The sequence below is a fragment of the Theobroma cacao genome, chromosome 2 (assembly GCF_053813885.1).
Source record: "Theobroma cacao isolate CCN51 chromosome 2, ASM5381388v1, whole genome shotgun sequence".
NCBI classification, from domain to species: domain Eukaryota; kingdom Viridiplantae; phylum Streptophyta; class Magnoliopsida; order Malvales; family Malvaceae; genus Theobroma; species Theobroma cacao.
In genome coordinates, this window is record NC_142640.1 from 14124351 (window position 1) to 14136159 (window position 11809).

General features: G+C 33.1%; 1 long non-coding RNA gene across 2 annotated transcripts; it reads right to left on the reverse strand.

Moving 5' to 3' along the window:
* Window positions 1-9037: 9037 nt before the first annotated feature.
* Window positions 9038-9958, reverse strand: LOC148764069 (uncharacterized). 2 transcript variants are annotated; one of them, XR_016024747.1, is made up of 2 exons: window positions 9675-9958; window positions 9038-9447 (listed from the first exon to the last, which is right to left on the reverse strand). It is a non-coding gene; the product is annotated as an uncharacterized LOC148764069 (long non-coding RNA). The 2 variants fall into 2 exon arrangements; XR_016024748.1 differs by having other exon boundaries at window positions 9625-9958.
* Between the last annotated feature and the right edge of the window lie 1851 nt (window positions 9959-11809).

Consider the following 11809-nt stretch of genomic DNA (forward strand, 5'->3'; position numbering starts at 1 on the left):
TAAACAAGTCAAGGCTTGTTTACTCTTGATTTCTTAGTTGAAAATGCTACGTTTGAAAGCTTCTCAGATGTTTTCTAAAGATTCATGGCTTTTCAAACAATTTTTGTAACCTTAAAGGATTAAAAAAGTAATTGAGACAATTTCAAATGTTTGAGATTAAATTCATAAAGACATGTGATTTTTGTCAAATCAAAACATAATGTAATTTCAAGTCTAACAATCTCCCCCTTTTTAATATGACAAAAACATGAGCAATTTACATTTGAAATTTCTTGAAAACTCTTTCTAGCTTAATTAGTCTCTATGTCCTTAAAAACATTTAAGTATAAATGAGAAGGATATAGGAATTGAGTATGAACTTTTAAAAAGATTCTCCCTTTCAATACATGCATGAAGTTCAAAAATGTTTTCAAAGTAATTCAGCTAATGTAAGATCATTTCAGTGTGCTCATTATCCTTTTCCTTCTTTTTGTTATATCAAAAGGCAGAGAAGTGTGGGCTTTAAGCACTTAAACTCAAGAGACAATAGGTAGTGATAATCATCAATTATAGATAAGCATTAAAGTCAATAATGATTTATAACCATCAAATCAAAACAATGAGATATATTTCTCCTCAAATATTCAATTAATAGATCAAGAAATATATTCAACATTGCAATCAAGACACATATAGATATTCTCAACTAAGATATATTTCCATGTAAGATATTCAATTAAGAAATTATGGAATATATCATAAATTGATCAACCAAGGATGCCACAAACTCACATAGATATAATCAAAATGATGTGGTCATTACATCTTTTAGGTGCATGAATGTGAAAAATATAAACATATATAATTAAATACCTCATTGCACAACCATAAGTATTAACAAGATGATAATAAGATGTATGAGTGGGTGAAGTGCAAGTCATCCCAGCTAGTGTCCTTTTTTAAATAGGAGTTGTGCAAGATAAGTCTTTAAGTTCTCTTGATGTTAGAGTATGCCTTGGATTTGCTTGCCAAAGTTGTCAAATTGTGCAACAACGACATCAAGTTGCTTTGAGTTTTCAACCAATGTGGTCATAATAGCCTCAAGTTTTGTATTAATGTTTGAAGCATTGATGGCATAGTGTTGGAGGATGGTTCAGTTGAAGTTGGTGAAGGAGCATTCATCTTCATTGTCACCATCATCATCACCTTCTTGACAATCTCTCTTATGTACCCAAGTTCCTATATCAACATTTTCTATATAACCCATTTAACCTATCGTAATCCTGTCAAGATGTTTGATCTTGGGTTGAGAAGTAGCATTGTCCATGGAAGAGACATCAATGTTGAAATGAGCTAGTATTTGAGTGATGACTTGGCCATACATAAGACTAGACTTAGTTCCTATCACAACTTTCCTTATATATGAAATATGAAATGAGCCAAATTTATAGGAGTTGAAGCTTGATGTGATGTATGAACCATAAATCCTCCCTAGAAACTGCTGAGTGCTTGCTTGGTATTGGCCTCAAAGTCTAACTAATAATTAAATGTAATATTCTGTCCATCATGGATAATCTAGCACATGAATTAGGGGCACCCACATTGTTGACATAAAGTTCTCTTTCTAAATCTTGCCCTGATAAATTATCACTAGTGTAGGTCATAGCATCATGTGCACATTGTAAGTTAAAAACTTTCGTAATCAACTCTGGTGTTATCTTAAGTATTCTACCCATGATGTAAGTAGTGAATGCATTTTCATAAGTTCTGACCTCATTGTCTTCATCTTTATATCCTGCACTAACATTACTATAGAATACTCCAACAAACTTCTCATAAACAGGAATATACAGTCTTAAGTAATTATACCATCCCAAAACTTTAAAATTTGCAACATAAGGAAAACCTAGCTCTTCAAGACAATCAAGATAAATTATCGGACCATAGTAGACTTTTCTTGAAACAAATCCATTTCAATATCTTTCAAAGGCAGTTAAGTTAGCAAAGTTTAGCACTTGAAATTGATTTGCACTTGAGGAGCTTGTTTGACGAGCAGAAACGTTTTGACTTTTTAGTAGTGCCATTGAGATAAACTTTGAAGTAATGACCAACTGAAGAGTAAAAAGACTCAGCTGTGAAGAGTTTTTGGGTGCTAGACTATGCACTGTAGAAGTGATTTTCTAGATTTTAGGAGGATTTAGTTTTGAAGCAAAGTTCCCTATTTATAGTGAATGAAGGTTGGGAGGTTTTAATGGACACTATGAATCTAGAGGACCTAAAGAAGGTGAGCCTAAAAGCAGGAATGAATTTGGAAGAAAACATGAGTATGGAAGAGTGAAGAATTTAAGGAATTTAAGAAACCAACAAGTATGGTTGACTGTACATGGGCTATAACCGATTATGGTTTTTCAAAAATGCATGTTTAGACTACTTAAGTGCTCGGGTTGGTTGATCTTCTTAATCATTTAATTGACTATGTCTTTTCTAAAACACGTTTCCAAGCACTTTTGATTTGAATCTAGTTTACTTATTTACAAGATTAGTCGACTATGTCTTCTTAAATTTGTTTGGAAGAATTTATTTTTGGCTTTCAAAACATACTTAAATAAACCTTGGCTTTGGAAGAAAGCTTGGAGACTATTTTGAAAGGAAGTGTACATTAGTTCAAGAGTTTATTTTCAAGAAATCATTTGTCACAAATGAAGCCTTATATTTTGAAAAATCAAAAGTAATTTTCTTGAACTTGTGAAGGTGTATATGCATATATATATATATATATATATATATATATAGGATGAAGGCCTTAGTGTTGGATGACTTATGTGCATAGTGTATGCATGTATGATATGAACAATGTGTGATGCAGCATGCCACAATTAAATGTACAATCATATATTCACATAAATATTTATGCAAATGATCAACAAACTATTCTAATTTCAAAAATAAAAAATATTTTGACTATAGTGAGGAGCATATAATGATTCTATGTTTCAATCAATTAAGCATAAGATTAATATGGTGTTTAAGGGGTATTACCAATAATGTAGAACACCATTTGTTGAGATCTCACCAAGCTCATTGTTGAAGATTTCAAGTGCTCAATCTCTTTCTTGTGCTATTAACTTAGAACATGCATGCTCCTCCTATAAAATGAAAACTTGAACATTTGTTTTTGGTACCCAAATTCTTTTGGGTCTTTTACGGTTAGTAACCTTGGTTCTCTAGAAAAGCTTATCAACTTCTACAACCTTACCTTATGGGGGTATGGTTCCTTTGGGAATCTATACATATCTACCTATTTATCTCTGTGTAACAATTCTATAAGAGCAAGATAATGTAGAATGTTCGAATTTGAGGCATGAAGTGCATCTGGAAAAACCATCATACTTTTCATTTTCTTTGACAAAGAAATTTTTATGGTGGGTTTCTTTTTTTGTGAAGTCATACCTTAACCCTTCTTTGTTAAAGAAAGCTCTTTGTAATACTAACATGTCGTTTAATTTTTGTTGGCTATCTTGAAACTTAGAAAGAGTGTCATGCAAAGTGTCATTTTTCTTTTTGAACAAGTCAATTTCATTTTGCATGCCTTTCATATTATCTTTTAACTCAATCCTAGCCTTAACTAGGTTCTCATTTTCAACTTCAAGTTTTTTTATGATGTCCTTGTATTTAAGATTCTTTCTTCAAATTCAAACATAAGATCATCATAAGCATCTTACAAGTCATCAAATGTATAATCATTTTCTTCATGAGTGCATGAATCAAGATTATGAGGATTAGAATTTACCTTGTAGACATTGAGTGCCATGAGGCAAAGATTAACAATTTCATTATCCTTTTCATCTTGTTAATCATCATTGTCACTCCACGTTGCTATCATTCCTTTCTTCTTAAAGTTTCTTGAAGTCCTTCCTTTATTATGGCATTCATACTTAGTATGTTCGGGCTTCTTGCAATCAATACAAGTTAAGTAATTCTTGGACATTCTTCCTTAGGCACATCCCTTTTCATAGGTTTTCTAGCTCTAGAGTTTTTCTTTACGAACTTATTAAATTTTCCTTGCTAACATGGACATATCCTCTTCATTTTTACTCTCATTTTTTTATGGTTTTCTTATCCTCCTCAACTAAAGATTTAAGAACTAAACTTTTTTGTTTGGCCTCTTCCTTCTTAGGTTTTTCTCTCTCATTCTCATGTTTAAGTGACATCTCATAAGTGAGAAAGGAACCTATGAGCTCTTTTAGCTTAAATTCATTTAGATTCTTAGCTTCTTCTATAGTCGCAACTTTGGGTCTCCAAGATTTTGGCAGGCTATAAAGGATCTTTTTTACAAGTTGTGCATTGGGAAAATCTTTTCCTAAGGCTTTTAACCACCAACAATATTTGTGAACCTTTCAAACATCTCATTAATAGATTCACTTTCTTTCATCCTAAAGAGTTTATTGTCATATGTAAGCAATCCAATATTGGATTCCTTAACTTGGTTGGTGCCTCATAAGTGGTTTCTAAGGTGTTCCAAATTTGTTTAGTATTTTCACACATACACTTTATTAAACTCACTAGCTCCGAAGGCACAAAGAAGAGTATTGTGAGCTTTGCAATTTATTTGAATCAATTTGTTATCTCGATCATCCCAATCTTTCCTAGGCTTAACAACCATTTTGCCATTTGCCTCCTTCCTTGGAACATGTGGACCATCTAGTATGACGTTCTAAACATCTAGATCCACAGATTGAATAAACATTTCCATTCTCTTTTTTTAATAAAGATAATTATTACCTAAAAAGAGAGGTGGCCTTTGGATCAATTGCCATTCACCTAGTACTGTTGTCGTTACCTCCATTTTTATCGATTGTGCTTCTACAAAGGATCTCTCAAAGGTAATTAGACCTATAAAATTTAAGACCAAGCTCTAATACCAATTGTTAGTGTAGAAGTCTCAAATCAATATAACAAGGGGGTGAATTGGTATATTTATAAAAATTTTAAAAAAATCTATTTATCAAAATGAAACCTTTTTACCCAAAAATGTTTTCTAACACTAAAAGCAAATATCTAACAATAAATCAGTAAGTATAAATATAATGAATCAAGCAAAAATATTTTTCTAAGAGAAAATCAACAAATCAATATAAATATATTTTCTAAGGTAAGTATAAATAATAAATAATGATACAAAAACTAAAGAGAAACACAAATAATTTATAGTGGTTCGGCGTTTTCGATGCTTACATCCACTCCCTTGGAAATTAAGGAATTTCAATCCACTCTCAAAGGATTCTTGCTTTTTAATGTGAGGCGATAACCTTTACACAATCCACAAAGGGATTTTTGTTTTTTCACTAGATAAGTGATAACCTTTACAATCCACAAAAGGATTTTTGCTTTTTACAGGATCAAGTAGTAACCTACATAATCCACAAGAGATTCTTGCTTTTTGGTAAAAGCGATAATCTTTACAAGATAGCTTTTCAAAGTTAAGCTAGAACCTTTACAATGGAGCATAAATTTCAACTAGAAAATGCCTTTACAAAGGTTGGGTGTTGAGATTTTAAGCTTGTTTATAGTGAGAGAAAAAATTTCAGCTTAAATGAAGCAAGGATTCAACTTTGAAAGCTTGATGGAAGATTGAAAATATGCTAGAGAGTAAAGATGAGCTTGTGGGTAGTCTCTTTAGGGTTTGAAACTTTACCTTAGGTCTTTTCTTACTTTAAAATGGCTTAAATGCGTTTATTTATAGATAGAGCATGATTTGAAGCCGTTAGACACAACTTTGAATCAAATTTGACCTTTGTTGACACCTGAGGGTAGACTATGTTCTTCAAATTTTCTCAATTAGGGCTTCTATAGTCGAGTATATAAGTTCTCTAATCAATCCACTTTTAAAGAGCGTCTATTTTTCAAATCTAGCCTTTTATAGTCGACTATGCCTTTCTTAAAATCAACTATGGCTTCTTAAAATTGACTTTTTCTAGCCTTTGACTTTCTAAGGTCAACTATATCTCTTACATAGTCGACTATAGTTGTTCTTTAACTTGATTTTCTTGGTCTTTCTAGAACAGGGTCGACCATGCTTCCTCTGTAGTTGATTATGACTGTTTTGAACTTGATTTTCTTGATCTTTCTAGAATAAGGTCGACTGTGCTTCCTTCTTGTCAACTAATGCTTTATGATTTTCAAGTTTTGCACTTTTCAACCTTCAAATCGACTTAAGCTTCTCAAAAATGGACTCTTGACTTGTGTCTTGAAGTTCCTAAAGCTTTTTGATGCTTTTCTCCAACTATTTTCTCATTGCCTTATACCTATATTGAGGTAAACAATTCAAGGCTTGTTTGCTCTTGATTTCTTAACTGAAAATGCATGGCTTGAAAGCTTGTATGATGTTTTCTAAGGATGCATAACTTTTCAAACAATTTTGTAACCTTGGGGGATTAAAAATGTAATTGAAACAATTTCAAATGCTTGACATTAAATTCAAGAAGACATATGATTTTTGTCAAATCAAAACGTGATGGAATTCAAGTCTTAACACAAAAGATAATAGGGTTTCATGTTACAAGCGGAAATTGCATTCAACTACAATATTTATATTATAAGCAAAAATTGCATTCAACTATAGTGTTTCAATATTTCTATACACTTTATACACCATTTCAGCCCATAGGGAGGCCCAACATTCTCATATGTAATGTGAACAAAAATGGTAAAAGTACCCACAAAGTCCTTATATTGTAGAAATTTGTTCAATTTAGTCCTTATACTATAGTATTTTGTTCAATTTAATCTCTATACTATTTAGTTCAATTTAGTCTTTATGATGTGGTATCGAAAAAATGATGTGACGAAAATTTTTTTTACCCAAAAAAAATTCTGGACATGTTAGTACCACATTAGCATCACTAATGGTCAATTTGGATGAAATTAGACAGAGGGATTCAAATGTTCAAAAATTTATAATATAAAAATTAAATTAATCAATTTTGAATTAAAAAAACTAAATTAATAAAAATTTTACTGATAGAATTTAAAACTCCACAACGGTGTATAGGATATTAATAGTTGAATTCAAAATTTCTTCACTAATTCTTGGCATTAATTTATAGCAGCTGGATTCTAATTGCAAAAAAGTGAAACAGGAGAATAAGCTGTTGTTTGCGTGGTCTATTGCCTATTGATAATCTCTTTTCATTAAAACAGAATTAGGAAAAATCAATGCGTAAACTTGGTATCATTCTGATCATCCAATGTTTGATAATTCAATCTACTATTATCTAGGCTGAAAATAAAATTTGAATAAGGCCAATTTTTGAATTATGTCACTTGTCAAGTTAATACGAGCACTTTTCCTCCACGAAGTAAGAGCATTCCATTAGCTCTTTTCGCGTTATTACTATCCATTTCATCTAAAATTTAACAATCTTAAATAAATCCAAAAGAAGCTTGATTGAAGAGGCCCCGGGTGGGCTACACTATGGCGCCCTGGCAAGAAGACGTTGGAATCGGATTCATCTTCAAATTGTTGAATTTGGGAATGGTGTGCATTAGATTTCAGAACAGCAATCTCAGCCCGAGTCTTAGCTAGCTGGGTCTCTGCGTTGTGTATCTGTTGCTGCAATAGAAACATAAGCCCAACGCAGCCATACACGGGCTTCAATTCGACATTGTGCTTCAAAGTACAGGGAATCTACAGCTTGAGCTCGATGATGGACTGGGAGTTGCCGAATCATCAAAAGGAGAAAAAGCAGAAAAAAAAGAGTCAAGATTATAAAAAATCACGTGGTCAACATTCTAAAAGCTGGCCTAGATTCACTGTATGTAACATTAACATTAGGAATAAGAATAGATGGGGATGTGGCAGAAACTTACTAGTACTAAAATTCTTGTTTATAAAAAACCTTTCAATTAAAACGATTATCTAACATCTCTTCTAAGTAAGAGATGATTTAATCTTTAAAACGAGCTAATGGGTTCCTTTTATATATTTACCAATGCTGACTTATACACAAAAAAACTGTACAAAGAAACTTATAACATTTGTGAGAGTTGAACTATTAATATCCACGCAAGTTTCAAAGCTAACCATGGTTCTAATGATGTCAGACCTTAGTAGGGAAAAGAAATAAAGGAAAAACTCCATAATCGAGGCTTGAAAGTTGCATGGCAATAATGCATAGCCAATATAACCAACGAGCAAAGTTAATTGCAATTTTGGTAATGATCCAAAAGAGAGAAAATAGAATTATGTCAACAATGGAAATGCATGGTAAGGAGATTACCTGAAGCAGTTTTGCAACGTTGCTGGCTCCAAAGATTTTGTGAATGGATGCAAATCTTTGTAGATTATTAGAAGGGAAATAAGGAGAGAAAACGCAATCTGAATGGCATTTCCTTCTTAAATATTTGCAAGCCGCACAGCGACCAGGATTCATGACGCAAAAGATCTTTGCACAAGAAACTAGTAAAAAATCCTAACGAAAGGATCTTTTCAATTTTTTGTTATTGGAGAATAAATCTATTGAGGATTTTAGACTACAAGATTAAGAGATTAAGGTTAATATAAGGGGGAAGTTGCTGTGAGGACACAGTGTTAGCTATGAATTTTCTTCCAACCAACGGCTACTTTTTTCAAAATCTTGTATTTGTAAGGTAACTTGGTGAAAAATTGTAGGGGTTGCCATATTGGAAGCTCTGAAAGAAGCAAATATGGCAAGTTTTATTTTCAGAATGTAGATTTTTTTTTTCCTTACTTGAAGGGTTTGACTTATATAACTTTTCTTGGTTAATAAACCAAATCCATGGATTGTACATTAAATTTGTAACTTGAGAATCAGAAATCAAAATTATAGTATTGGGCTGTCGAATCAATTGGATTATTGAAATTCATTTTGCTTTTACTAAACTTGATCACATAAAAGATATAACAATGATGAAAGTGTTATTTAGGATTAGTGGTAAAACCATTCCATAATTGTACCAATAATTTGAAATTTAATTCCTCATTCATCGAGAATTGGGGGTTTAGGAAGAGATAGAACCTTAGTTCTGACGTCTCGTGGAAAAAAAAAGCTTCTAAGATTAACAAAAATGGCCTTCAAATAAGAAAACATGAAGTTAGAGGTTTGACCGATTCTTGTACGCCCATCTTTCTTTCATTCCGCGTAGCAAAGGCTGTCCAGAGCGATTGGTACGTTCCATTTGCAGATTAATTTACTAATGCATCTATCTCTAAAGCCATTGATATTCCTGAGTAGTACAATTTGTGGCTGATCATATGGAGTAAAGCTAGCCAATATCTGGGAAACAGGGCCTCGATTCCTCAACTTGCAGAGCTGACCTGCACTCTTCGTTTGCTCAAGCCTCCATTGGTTGCAAATCTGTGTCGCATACACTATAACCACATCTCACCTTTTTCATTAAGGAATTGGCTGCTTGATCTTGATATAGAGAGTAGGGACCTTGACTACCCTGCAAACAAAAACCAACTTCAACCATGAATAGATCCTCTTTTTGTAATTGTAGGATTCTTGTCTGAAAAATAAACCAAGTAAGCCATGAGCATTGACCCTGTTCTTTTGGACAGAAACGCAAAATTATTATTAGTAAACGACAGAATATGTAAAATTTCAAAGTGATTAATCACACATGAAAGCACAAGAAAGGGAAAAAGCAAAAGCATTGTGCTTCGATTGCACCCTTTTTGATCTTCCAAAATTCCTTTCAAATGCCCATTTTGAATATGCACTTTAGACGCACACAGCGTGGCACCATCACCCCTTTCGCAAAGTTTTGATGGTACCACGCAAGCATGCGCCAAAAGACCATACTCTTATCTCCGGTCTCCCCAACCACAAAAATTGGCTCCTCTCTCTCTCTCTCCCTCTCTTTCACTCTCTTTCTTTCATAGGCAGAAGTGAAGGATCATGGAGTGCAGAGATTGCTTTATTTATCACACACAATATATATATATCATGGAGCTGAGAGAGACAAAGAGAGAGAGATGAAATAATATGATAATTGAAGGGACCTAAGGAACAAAGTAAGGCAGCATGCTGTGTCCACTGGCATAAATGAAAGAGCAAGAAGCCAATAGCCAAATAGTGACGACATATGCTGCTCCCGGAAAATCGTTGACAAGTGTGCGGATTTCATTGTCATGGTGCGGAGGCATGCAGCCACGCATGTCCTAGGGGGCTGGGGACAGTTTCTTTTGTGTTGGACACTTGGGACAAGTGGCAATTCTTGATGCTGCTTCACTGTGAAGTAAAAGTTAAAATGCGTGCATTTCTTCTACGTGGAACTTTGTGAAAGAAGAGAGACGGATAAGGCAAAGGAAAAGTTGAAGAAAGAAGAGCAAATGAAGTGGCGTCTTAGTTGTTGGTACCAATTTATTAATTAAGGAGAAGACGAATTTAATGCACGAAACTAAAAATTTGACCAACAATAGTTTCATAAAATTAGAATATTATCTCATTAGTTTCATAAAATCCTATTTCAACCTATAAAAATTTTAAGGCTTTCTACTTAAGTCCCTAGAAAGGAAAAAAGATAAAGTTTTTCGAATTTTTGTTGTCAAAATGTGGTACAAATACCTCAAACTTACACACATTCAATCATTAATTTAAGGTTGTAGAAATCAATGAATAACAATTTATCAATACGAAGCATACTAGATGTAAATAAACTCACTGAGCTAAACTTGTTCGATTGATATCACAATTTGAGAATAGTTTTTGAATAAGAAAAGAAATTATATGTCCTTAAAAATGTTGGTCCTCTAATCCTTGTTGAGACACTAGTGATGAGGTTTGGGAAGCCAATCAAACTCATAAAAATGATGGTGATGTTGGCTAGCATGACCTAGAATTGCAAGAACAACATGAAAAATATATGATAGCTTTGACTATGATTTTGCATTTAAGAGAATTGATCGACAAGCAAAGTTGTACAAAAAAGGTACGAGGCATCAAGGTATTGTTCCATTGTAAAATGGTAAGAGACAGTTCTTTCAGGGCTCATGACTTAAAGATGCTTGGTTACATTGAGAAGTTAAGGCATCTTGGTTTTGTCATGGACCATAAACTTTGTGTTGATTTGGTTTTATAGCCTCGACTAGATAGCTTTTCAATTTGTAATGTACTTCCACATGAATAGATTGGAAGCTATCTTACCTAAATTGTTGAACATGTTGGATACAACTGGGAGGTTCATTAGAAGGAAAAGTGTGTGTTGCTATGCTTCATCTTCCAAATAAAAAAAGAAGACGATGAGGAAGAAGTAAGAGAAGAAAGTCAAGGACTCTATAGCTAAGGCTCAAGAGCCTACTAACGACATAAAAAAGAACAAGAAGAAGGATGTTTGTCATCATTGTTGCTAAGAAAAAGTGGAACAATAGGCATGTAATCAAATTATACGTACATAGTAGAATTTAAATTTTTTTCCATGAGCTAAATCTTGCTTTATACATTTATCATAGATAAATCCTAACTAGAGGATAATGGTCATAGTTCCTTAATTCCTTGGAGTCAAAACTCAAAAAGTTTCTGATACAATTCAATCCTCTTCATAAGCTGGATTACAACAAACCACAAGCTGTCCAAGTGTCTAACCTCCAATGATGATCCACACGAATGGTAATTGCGAATAACTTATATGAAGATTAGGATTGCTTATGCTTGTAGAGCCTAATGCTAGCTAGGAGAGATACAATTTGATCTTTCTTTTCACCAAAAGAGATCAAAACAAAACCAAGAACACCAAGATACACCAATCAATGGCAAAGGCACCAAGTCTTGGATAAGGTGTGACTTCATAAATTTCCTTCTTATTA